Here is a 10,682-nt window from a genome sequence, read left to right as displayed (position 1 = left end):
TCCTGCTCACAGTTGTGGTGTGTAGGAGCCAATGTCATATAGAGCGTCTAACCCCATGGTGGTAACATGGGTTTTTCTCCTGTGCTCTAAGCCCATCTTTGCCCCTGACACTGATGAATTGGCCACACTTTACCATGCCTTTTTTCTCTACCCATGACAACATACTAATTATCCCTTTTAATCCCAAATTAAACTAAACAGCAGAAATACCAATCTTTTTCACAGGAGAGAGTCCATTCCATTTTTTTTTTTTTTTTAATCCAGAAATGTTGGTTTGTCTCAGTTTGATATTAAACTGCACAAGCAGGTGATAGGGAAGATGGCAGCCTCTTGCACTGGTGCTTGGGGCCCTGGTTCCGTGCCTGCTTTTGATGATAGGAGGCAGAGTCTACCATGTGCAAGGACGTGTGAGCGACTACTGCCCTCTGAGCAGGCCTGGCAGCCCTTCCTCATGTGTGAGCTTCCAGGGGCCAAAACAGGGCCCCTCGTTGTCCCTGTCACGCTCCGTGCACACTAACCACTATATCAGAGGGACCTGATTGTTGACCAGATTATGCTGGTGACAAATGTAGTGGCAGAAAATGACTCCAGAAATATGAAGTAGAGACTTTTCCTATGCTTGTGGTTCCTGCATTCTGGGAAACTTGTAGACAAAATGGGGGCATGGCCACCATTTTAGCTGTTTTCCTTTACTGCTTTGTATTCAGCATTTAAAAAAAAAAACAACAAATGAGATTGTAAGGCTTTAGACCCTTTGAAGCTTCAAAAATTTAATTTTAGGTTATAAAAAAACCTGTTGTATGTTGTGAACATAAACAATTTATTCTGCATTCAAAGGTTCAGGGGTTTTTTTGTTTGTTTTTTAAATAACATACAAGACAATTTCAGAATGCTGTTCTTTAAATATTATAATTTTTCAGCCCAAGAATGGCATAATAAGACTTTTGCTTGTGCATGTGTGAGTGCTTTTGTCCATATACACATGCACATACACATACACATACAAACTTAAACATAAATGTATGCTTGCATTTTGCATATATCACTGACATGTCTATATATCTGTCCCCTTGGGGGGGGGGAGGGGGGGTCTGTGTGCAGTATTTGTTTTCAACATACAGAGTTTGCAAGCCCTAGATGAATTGTTTATCATTAATTTATCATCACCTAATTTTTACTTCTTGCCAGTAGTGATGTTATGTTTTTTGTCAAGTTAATATTTTTCATGCAGCAGGGAAGACAGTGTTTATTACAACAGACAGGCTATCTCACTGCTTGAATTGATGTATCAGCATTTTTGCAAACTGTGTGAAGTGCAGTTTTCTAGTGTTGGAGTTGATACTGCATCATCTTCTAACTGGGAGAACAGGGTTTTCACGGTTAGGTTACATGACTGGAATATGGATATAGATTTCTATATTTTCAACAGAAAACAACAAGTGTTTAAAAAAGGAGTGGGCATTGCCTTGTATATGACAGGAGGAGTAAAGCCAGGTCAATTTTTTACTCCAAAGGGATTGGTAATTACAACCAGTTGTCCATGAATAACTACTTATTTCTAATTTTCACGAGGTGTATTTTGCATGCCACATGGACATAATCTGTTTAATTTGTAATGAAGAAAAAGGTATATTAAAAAATATAGTGCAGTTTGTGCACATGGTAAGAAGACTGTTACAAGCAAGTTCCAGGAAGTGATCCATCTCCTTCATTCAGCATCGAGGAGGGCTCATCTGGAGTGTGTTGACCAGTGTCCACACTTCTAGAAGGGGACTAATTAGATAGTGGATAGCAACTAACCAAAACTAGAGGCTTAGGTCAACTGATCAGATGGAAATCCTGGAAAACAGAGATATAATCTGGGAAATCCAGGACACTGACCTCCTTGTTTCCCGGCTTGTTCCCATAAGTTGGCAGGGATGGGGATGCATGCCCGGCAGGCAGCAGTGCCTGCTTTCTTGCCTGTAAGATGCTCTGTACCACTTAACTCCTGGCGAGAGTGTGCCCAGCACCCCTGTGTGTCCAGGATGCCCATTAAAATCCTCAACAACCAGCCAGGACTGACCTGTGAAATCCAGGGCTGTCCCACCTAAACTGGGACATATGGTCACTAGGGCTGCATGAAATGTTGCTGGGTGTTTCATTTCGGAGCTGTTTGGACACATTTTGAGCTTGAAACAGCAAAATCAAAACAAAACAAAATGCTTTGAAACAGCTTCAAAATAAAAAAAAGGGCACTCGAAAGGTTTTGAAAATTTTGAAACATTTTGAGTTTTGAAGCTGGGCTTACTTGGCTTCAACGCTGATCCCAGGTGACAGCAGGAGCCTCCTGTCATCCGGCTCACAGGCTCAGGGGCTCACACCCCTGGGAGGGCTGCAGGGCTGTGCCGGAATGCTCCCGGGGGTGCGAGCCCCCGGATCCGCACATCAGATGACAGGAGGCTGCCACTGTCACCTGGGACCAGCAGCAGCAGCAATGTTTCCCAGTACTGGGCACAAGCTACACCCAGCACGAATCCCAGGAGGCAGCCTAAGCCCGCTGTCATCTGGTGCAGATCCAGAGGCTTGCAACCCCAGGAGGAGTGCAGCACAGCCCAGCAGCCCTCCCGGGGTAAGAGTTCCCAGATCTTTGCCTTGGTGAGAGGAAGCACAGCCTGCTAGTTCCACCTGGGACCGGCACCTCCCACTTGCCTCCCTGCCCAGCTGCAGCCCCCACTCCACACGGCCCCCACCCAGCTACAGCAGTCCCCCTCCCCCGCAGCTTGTCAGCATCAGCAGCCACTCTCTAGGGCCCCTGCACAGTACGGGGCAGCGCGGCTTGGCCCCAGCTGCTAGGTATCGGCCACCCCTGCCACTGTCCACTGCTGTTGCCTCGCTCAGCGTGGGGCTGTGTGCTTTAGGGCAGTTCTGGGCTGTCACCCAGGGCTGTGCACCACTCATAAGGACCGCTGGCCACACTGGCTCGGCCTGGGTCCTGCATACATAAGCCCAGCGCACCACTTCTGTGCAGGCAGGACCCGGGCCGGTGTGGCTGGCAGTTCCTGCAAGAGGCGCGCAGCCCAGTGTGCTGGGCTGTCACCTGGGGCCAGGAGGGAAGCATGCAGTGGGTGTCTGCAACCAGGCAGGGGCTGCATGGAGCCACTGCTCACACGGAGGACTGTAGCCGAGCAGCGAGGCAAGCATGGGATGCTGGTTCCAAGTAGGACAAGAAGGCTCAGCTTCCTCTCACTGGGCCACAGATCTGGGGACTCACACCCCTGGGAGGGCTGCTGAGCTGTGCCGGACTCCTCCTGGGGTTGCAAGCCCCTGGATATGCAAGCCCCTGGATCTGCACTGAATGACAGGAGGCTCAGGCTACCACAGCCCGCACCCAGTACTGGGGAAGATTGCAGCTGCTGCTGGTCCCAGGAAGCAGCAGCAGCCTCCTGTCATCCGGTATGAAGATCCAGGGGCTTGTACCCCCAAGAGGAGTCCAGCACAACCTGGCAGTCCTCCCGGCTGTGTAAGCCCATGGATCGATAACAGGAGCAAAACCCAAACACAATGACATACAGCTGGGGATCTTCCTCAGAGCTCTCCCCAGGCTTCTGCTCCACTCTGTTGCCTTCTCCCAGGTCGGGTCCTGCTGGGCCTTACACAGTTTGTCCAGTCTCCCATATTGCTTCTCCGCTCAGCACAGGGAGCTGTTCCAGCCAACACAGCCAGGGTCAATTCTCAGTTCCCTGCACTGCTTCTCTCTACTCCCAGCAGCGAGCTGCCTGCAAGCTAGGTCAGACTGACCCTCTCTGCCTCTGAAGCAGGACTTGAATAGCCAAACATGGACAGGTCTAACATTTTGAAAAAGGGGTGCAGGTGGTGAAGCACATGATTACGTATAAAACAACACATTTTCCTCCAGTTAAGAATAAAATAGAAGCTGTTCTGATATGCTAGGGGCCTGGGGATGTATTATTCATTTTATGATTGAAGCAAAAACAAATATAACTTCATTGGAATGAGTGAAAAAACAATCTGGAGGGCTATGAAATAGGATCTTTATTAGGAGAAGCAGTTAACAGACAGGAGAATTGCAGAACGATGGTTAACTTGACTGTTGGAAAATCGAGACCATTAAAAGAAGAGAGAGTCCTTAGTACATGTGAAGCAAAGAGTTTAGAAGGGATAAGGTAGATTATAAGAAGCCATCAAGTCATGGACTGGGACTGACTTTCCCATCTGCAAAAAATATGGTAGTTTTGAAATATTTTTGTTTGAAATGAGGAGGTGAAGCCCAGAGCTGGACGGTTGTATGGAAATGAAGTTCCTCAGCAGAATTATATTTTTAATCATGGAAGCTCCAGGAGTCTTAGATCTATGGCTTCCAGCATAAAGAAAGCCATTGGAAAGCCTGGAAAACCTCAGCCCACTGACCCCATGCTTCTCCCAGTGGAGTCAGAGAGTCTGGGCCACCCCTTAGACCTCCATATGAAGGAGCACAGAGGCAGGTGGAAAGATGAGCTAGCAGGAGACCAGGCAGGTTTCCACTGCAGTCCTGCCAGAGTTGCAGGCCAAAATAGAAGTGCTCTGCAGTGGGGCTCACTATTGAGAAATTGCCATTATTTCCCCAGGTGGAAAAATGCTTTATCAGAAAATGTGTACATGCAGCAATCATAGATTGTATTAGTACAATCAGGTCTTTTGTGTCACCACAATCAGAGAATGTCAGATCTGTGAAACTGCTGTAACACTGGTGTGGTGTTCTGAAGTTTTAGTCACTGAGCTCAGCTGTGAGAAGGGAAACGTCACCCAGCTGCCGATGTCCTGCCCAAGCCAGATGCCGTGCCTTCCAGGAACTCCAGAGGAACAGCCTTGTGATACAGATAAATGATGGGACAGCAGGAGTTGTAGGCTCAGGTAAGACCCAGACCTATCTCTGGGTCTCTCCTTGAACTGCAGTTTTACCTCCCCTCTGAAACATGTTGACCTTGAATAAGGGCCAGAACCCGAGAGAAGCAGGGTGGAAAGCAATCTCCTTAGGTCATTTAGTCCAACAGCCTACCTGTGGCAGGATCATCCTATCCAAACCCTCCTATACAAGCCCCTTGTCAAAAGTACACATTCAACCCTCACACAACCAATAGGTATGACACCCTAACCAGCTGCAGATAAATTAGGGGATGGCAGTCAAAATCCTGTTTCTCTAAAAGTTGTTAATACATGCTCAATAGATCCCAGGAAGAGGGCCATGCCCCCAACTACAGAGGAAAGCAACTCCCACCCTCCCCCTACAGATGGTAACAGCTTTCCTTCCTGATCCCAGATATGGTGATTGATCTGACCCTGAGAGGAGGGGCAAGATCCTTTAGCCAGGAACCTCCAGCCTTAAGTGAAAGGAGGAGCACCGGCACACTCCAATCAAAATGCTCAGCCTTGGTTGTAGCCAATAGCCAATGCCTCTGGGGAAGGTATAAAGCCCAACTTGACTCATATAGAAAGCATGGATGTAGAGCAGGAGGGAAATTCCCACCCAGCACCAGGCAGGAGTCCTCAAATCCCAGAAGCATGGGGAATAGCCATAGTCAAACCTAGGCTTAGCTACGCCTCAATAACCCGTGACCAGTGACTGTTCAGTTTCTTGAATACCTCCAGTGACTGAGTCCACCGCTTCCCTTGGCAGTATATTCCATTGCCTTGATTTTTTTAATTGAAGAAGTGTTCCTTAAATTCAATCTAAACCTACTTTGCTGTTACTTCAAGCCATTGATCTGATCCTCCTTCTTGAAGCGAGAGAAAAAAGGTGCTTTCCCTCTTCTTTATGGTAGCCTTTTAGGGATTTGAAGGCTGCTATCATGTCCCTTCTTAAATGCCATTTCCACAAGCTGAATATGCCTAGCTAGTCCAGCCTCTCCTAATATGACTTGCTTTCCAACTTCTTTATCAACTTTGTCGCTCGTTTCTGGACCTTCTTTAACTTCTCTACATCCTTTTTAAAACATGGAGCTCAAAACAGCACACAGGACCCTACATGAGGCTGAACCAGTGCCAAGTAACAGAACTATCACTTCCCATGTCTTGCACCTAATGCTTCTAGAGATGCATCCCAAAACTGCATTTACCTTTTGTGAAGCTGCATCACACTGCAGTCTAATACTGAGCCTATGATCTACCAAGACTCCCAGATACTTCCCCATAGCGCTGCCATCCACCCAGGTGTTATCCATTTTATATTTGTGCTTTTGATCATAAAAGTAGTGCCACTCCTGGTCACCATCTTGGGATGGAAGTTCCTCCCCTTAACCCCTTATCTTTTGCACCCAAAGTCACTCTGCTTGCCCCAGAAGTACTCATTTTTGGAAGTGGGTTTGCCATCTTGGAACTGGAAAAAAGAAACAAATTATATACTAAAAATCAAACATCAGCAATAATATATTTTCATTTTATTTTATGAAGTTTTTATTGTCCTGATTTGTGTGTATTTGCATTGTGTATATAGAGGTGATTGCATAATAGCTCAAAATGAAGTCTTACTCTTGTATATTGCAGGCGGGGGTGTGTGGAGGGGTATGTGTGGAGGTGCGTAGGTGGATATGGGGGTTGTGGGGAGGTGTTTGGGGGGTGTATGGGTGTATAATGGGGTTTCTGGTGGGTGTGGAGAGGAAAGGTGGCTGAGGGTGTGTGTGGGGTGGGGTTTGCATAGGGAGGTGAGTGCATGAGTGAGGTGGGTTGTGTGCAGGTAGAAATGAGTGGGGCTCCCCCCAGAGGAATGCGGATGTGTGTGGGGGGAGATACATGTGGGGAGGCATGTGGGTGGGTGGTGTTTGTTGAGTTTGTGATTGTGTGTGGGGGAGGATGTGGTTGTGGGGTCTGCAAGGAAGGGTTTGTGGGTATGGTGGGGGATGCATGGGAGCCCCCTACGCATGCTCCCCTGAGCCGGTCAGCACCCTCACCCACCCCACATTAGCCTGGAGCCCATGCACCCTGCAGCGCATGCTCACCACCAACAACATTGTACAGCCCCAGTGCACAAGCAGCTGCTACAGGAAGCGGTGGGCAGCAGCCAGGTGGAGGCCTGCTTTCCCCCCTGCACCTAGCACACATCTGCTGTGCTGGTGCTGCTGCAGCTCTTTAGTGTGAACAAGCAGGTCTGCAGCAGAAGCAGGGTGGGTCTGGGCTGTGCATGGGTTCCCCTTAGTACCACAGGGTTGGGGCCAGTGGCAGTGGCAGCCATAAGCAGTTGCTTGCACTTGGGCTGCCTAGAAAGCCAGTCCAGTGAAGAACCACCTAGCCCTGCTGCGGGGTGGCATGATGCATCACTGTGGGATGGTGCCTAGGCCAGGTGGGACCAAGGGAACTGCTGCAGGCCAGACACAGGACGTCTGTGAGCCAGATCTTGTCCACGGGCCATATTTTGCCTACCCATGCTCTAGGGGCCCCACTTGCAGAGAGGAGTGAGGAATGGAGACCCCTCACTGTCCTTCCTCCCAGCCTGATTCACTCCACTTTCCTGTTGTTCTCAACTTGGGAGAGTCCAGATCTTCATCTGTGGATGGATTTCTTCCCACCTGGCCCTGGCCCTGGCCCTGGCCCAGAAGATGGCAATGCATTCAGTAGGAGAGGGTGGAACTTCCATAGACAGTTCCATAGACAGCTTTTGGCCGCAAGTGTTTCTGTGTGAGAGGGGCAAAATTATGCCCACAACTCTCTAACATTCAAAGAAATGTGGGAAAAAAATGTTGCAACCTTGTTCAAATGAAATGTTTTGATATTACCAAAAAAAAAGAAAAAGAAAGAAATTGGCAGGGGGTGATTTGGCTTTTTGGTGTGTCATGTTACATTTCAAATTAAGGAGGACTAGGAAAAAGAAAGTTAAAACAGGAAAAAATTGAAACAGAATACTTTCAAAATGTGGAAATCTTTAAGCAAACCAAACAAAGAATAAATTGAGGTTCTGAGTTGATTAAAATGCCCAGGATTTTGCCATAACACAGACTCAGGGTTGAAAAATTGTTTAAACACTCACAACCTTTCAGGGGAGGAAAAACCACTTCCCCACACCACAGCAGCCATTACTGTCTTGAGCTGACTTTGAGGCTGGCTCCTGTCAGTCTGCTCCTGCTGTTCCTGGCTCTTGCCCACCTCTCAGTACTGGGGACAAGATCCTAGCTCCTGTCCCCAGATAGAAGGTGAAGAAACAAGGTGGGCATGAAATCCCTCTGTCTCCAGCACAGGAGTGAAGGGGGATGAGGGAAGCTGATTCTCGGTGTGTGTTTGTTCCAGGGGAGAAGTGTCCAGCATGGTGAGTTGTCTACAAGGACAGGTCCTATCTTTTTTCTCCTGAAAAAGGAACTTGGGAACAGTATCATTCCTCCTGCATTTCATAATCTGCCCAGCTGCTCACCACTGAGGGTGGAGAAGAGCTGATGTGTGAATGTTTCCTGTAATACTATATCAATGCAAAATGTCTAGCTGAATGGACCCAGAGGAGCCAGGTCCAGGGTCTGGGCTTTCTCTGGCATGGTTTCAGCTGGGGATTTCCAAGAGGAGGTTCCTGAGGGCTGATGGGTTGGTAAATGCAATATACACTGGAGGGCTCCCCAGTCTTGGGATAGGAATTAGAGGACTGTAGATAGCCATTACCCCACAGTACAGGATAAGGAGAGAAGACCACGGCACTGTCAGCTGAGCACACTAGCCTGGGAGCAGAGCGGGGATGAGCAGCCATGCCTTGTGTTTCAGGAAGAACTGAGCAGAGCCCACCATCTGTCTTGCACTGTGTGTAGGGTGCTCAATCCTGAATCACCCCCAGTGAGGGTGAGGGCCAAAATAGCACAAGCATCCCAACGGTCTGCACCCTCAGCCAGATTTCTGAAGTGACTTTAAATGCTGAAAAATATGTAGGGTCTTCTGAAAAAAAAGGTTCTGCACTTATGGGTTCCTGTGTAGAGAAAGATTGCAATTCCTTCACAGACAAAATTTGTGTTTTTTTCGTTTAGATAGTTAGTGAGCAGAAAATATTCAAAGCCCCATGGCCTGGCTCTCTAGTTTGCTCCATCTCCTCAGTTGGCCCATCTTCCATGTTAGAAGGTGGGAAAGGGTTTGATTTGGTGGGTAGCTGAACACAGTAGTCAAGGGAAAAACGGTGGTCTAAGGAAGACATCCAAGGCTGCAGTGTAACCTCTGGCAAAACAAAGACTGGACCCCTGGGCTGTTCCCATTGTGAATTCTGGAAGAATATATTTAATTGGGCTCCTGCCATCACCCTTAACTCTCCTTACAGATGCTAATGGAACTGCCCTGGCAAAGAAAAAATCTGGGCTACAACACTTTATATAGTATGCCAAATTGCTTTGCTTTTGGGAATTAAACTGTAGGTGAGCAAACAGGATGTAACCCTCGAAGTGAGAACACAACATTACATGCAAGGGTGAGCTCTGCCCTGAGGCCTGCAGGAGTAGCATGTGTGGGGAACTTCCAGGACCCAGCTAGCGCACTCCAGGCATTCTCACTCTCCGACAGCTAAAACAATTCACCTTCTCTCTGTTTTAAGATTTCCTAAAAAAAGAATTATATCAATATTTCGAAGATGAGAACAGTTTTCCCCGGTACTACGCATTCTGGATTGGACTGTCGTATGATCCTGGATCCAGGAAGTGGGTTTGGGCACATGACTCAGATCTCTCCTCTGGATTGTAAGTCTATGGCAGTAGGATGTCCTCACCTCTGAACCAACATGCATCATTCACACCACTGTGAAATTCACTATGGAGCTGGACATAACTGCAGCAGGGAGAGGAGTGTGGTGGTGTGGAAGTGCACCCTTCATGCAAGAACCTGGAATCCTCTGCTGTCATTTTCAGAGAGAACAACAAAACTCTAAACCGCATCATGAGGCAGAGGGGCTCCTAGCTCGGAGTAGGGTGGGATGCCACATAGACACATGCCAACATCATTTATTTCTCCCTCCTTGGGAATGTCATGTGCGTGCCTATTTCCTGGATCATGTCCCCATCAGCGCAGCTGTATGTGCTGGAGCCAACAGACATGGGTCCTTCCTGCTTAAATCCCCAGATCTCACTTTCCACATCTTATAATTTGAGTATCCATTGGCAACCAGGTGGGAAAAGAAGAAAACCCAGGAGGCAAGGGTGTGTTTGGCCCTAGGGGCACCACAGACCTCTGCAAGTGAGATATGGAAAAGTGCCTGCCATCTTGCAGTGACATCCCCTCTGCAAAGCAGAGCCTGGTGTTGCCCAACTATCAGAGCCCCATGGGTGGGGTTTCCTACATTCACCTACCGAGACTTCATGTCCTCTCTATGTTATGGGATTTGTCCCTTGCTTCTGAAATAAATCATTACCCATTATCCCTGTGTCTCTCTGTATGAGTAATGGGGGTGGAGAGGGCAGAAACAGGGACACAACCCTTGGCAACTCTGCTAGGGCCAGTGTAATAGCAGGATGCGAGTGGCTGGGAATGGAGATAACCTCAGGGTCAGGAGAAGCTGGGAAGTCAGAAGCCAGGAGATCTGTTTGGAGGACCAAGTGGAGGATCCGGTGGGTCATGCAGAGAACAATGTCAGGCCTGCCAGCTCAGGTATCTAAGGAATCTCTTAGCCAGTAGCAGCATGAACCAGGGATGCAGCAGCCTAGGTACAAGGTTGAGCCTTGTAGCCCAGACACTTCCCCATCCAAGACAGGGCTTTA

General features: G+C 48.2%; 1 pseudogene; it reads left to right on the top strand.

Annotated features, from left to right (window-relative positions):
• Positions 1-9,672, top strand: part of LOC112548297 — a 51,446-nt pseudogene extending 41,774 nt beyond the window's left edge.
• The last annotated feature ends 1,010 nt before the right edge of the window (positions 9,673-10,682 follow it).

The sequence above is a fragment of the Alligator sinensis genome, unplaced genomic scaffold (genome assembly GCF_000455745.1).
Source record: "Alligator sinensis unplaced genomic scaffold, ASM45574v1 scaffold644_1, whole genome shotgun sequence".
In the NCBI taxonomy this organism is placed as follows: domain Eukaryota; kingdom Metazoa; phylum Chordata; order Crocodylia; family Alligatoridae; genus Alligator; species Alligator sinensis.
The sequence above is the reverse complement of the archived record's forward strand: the minus strand, read 5'-3'. Positions and strand labels throughout refer to the sequence as shown.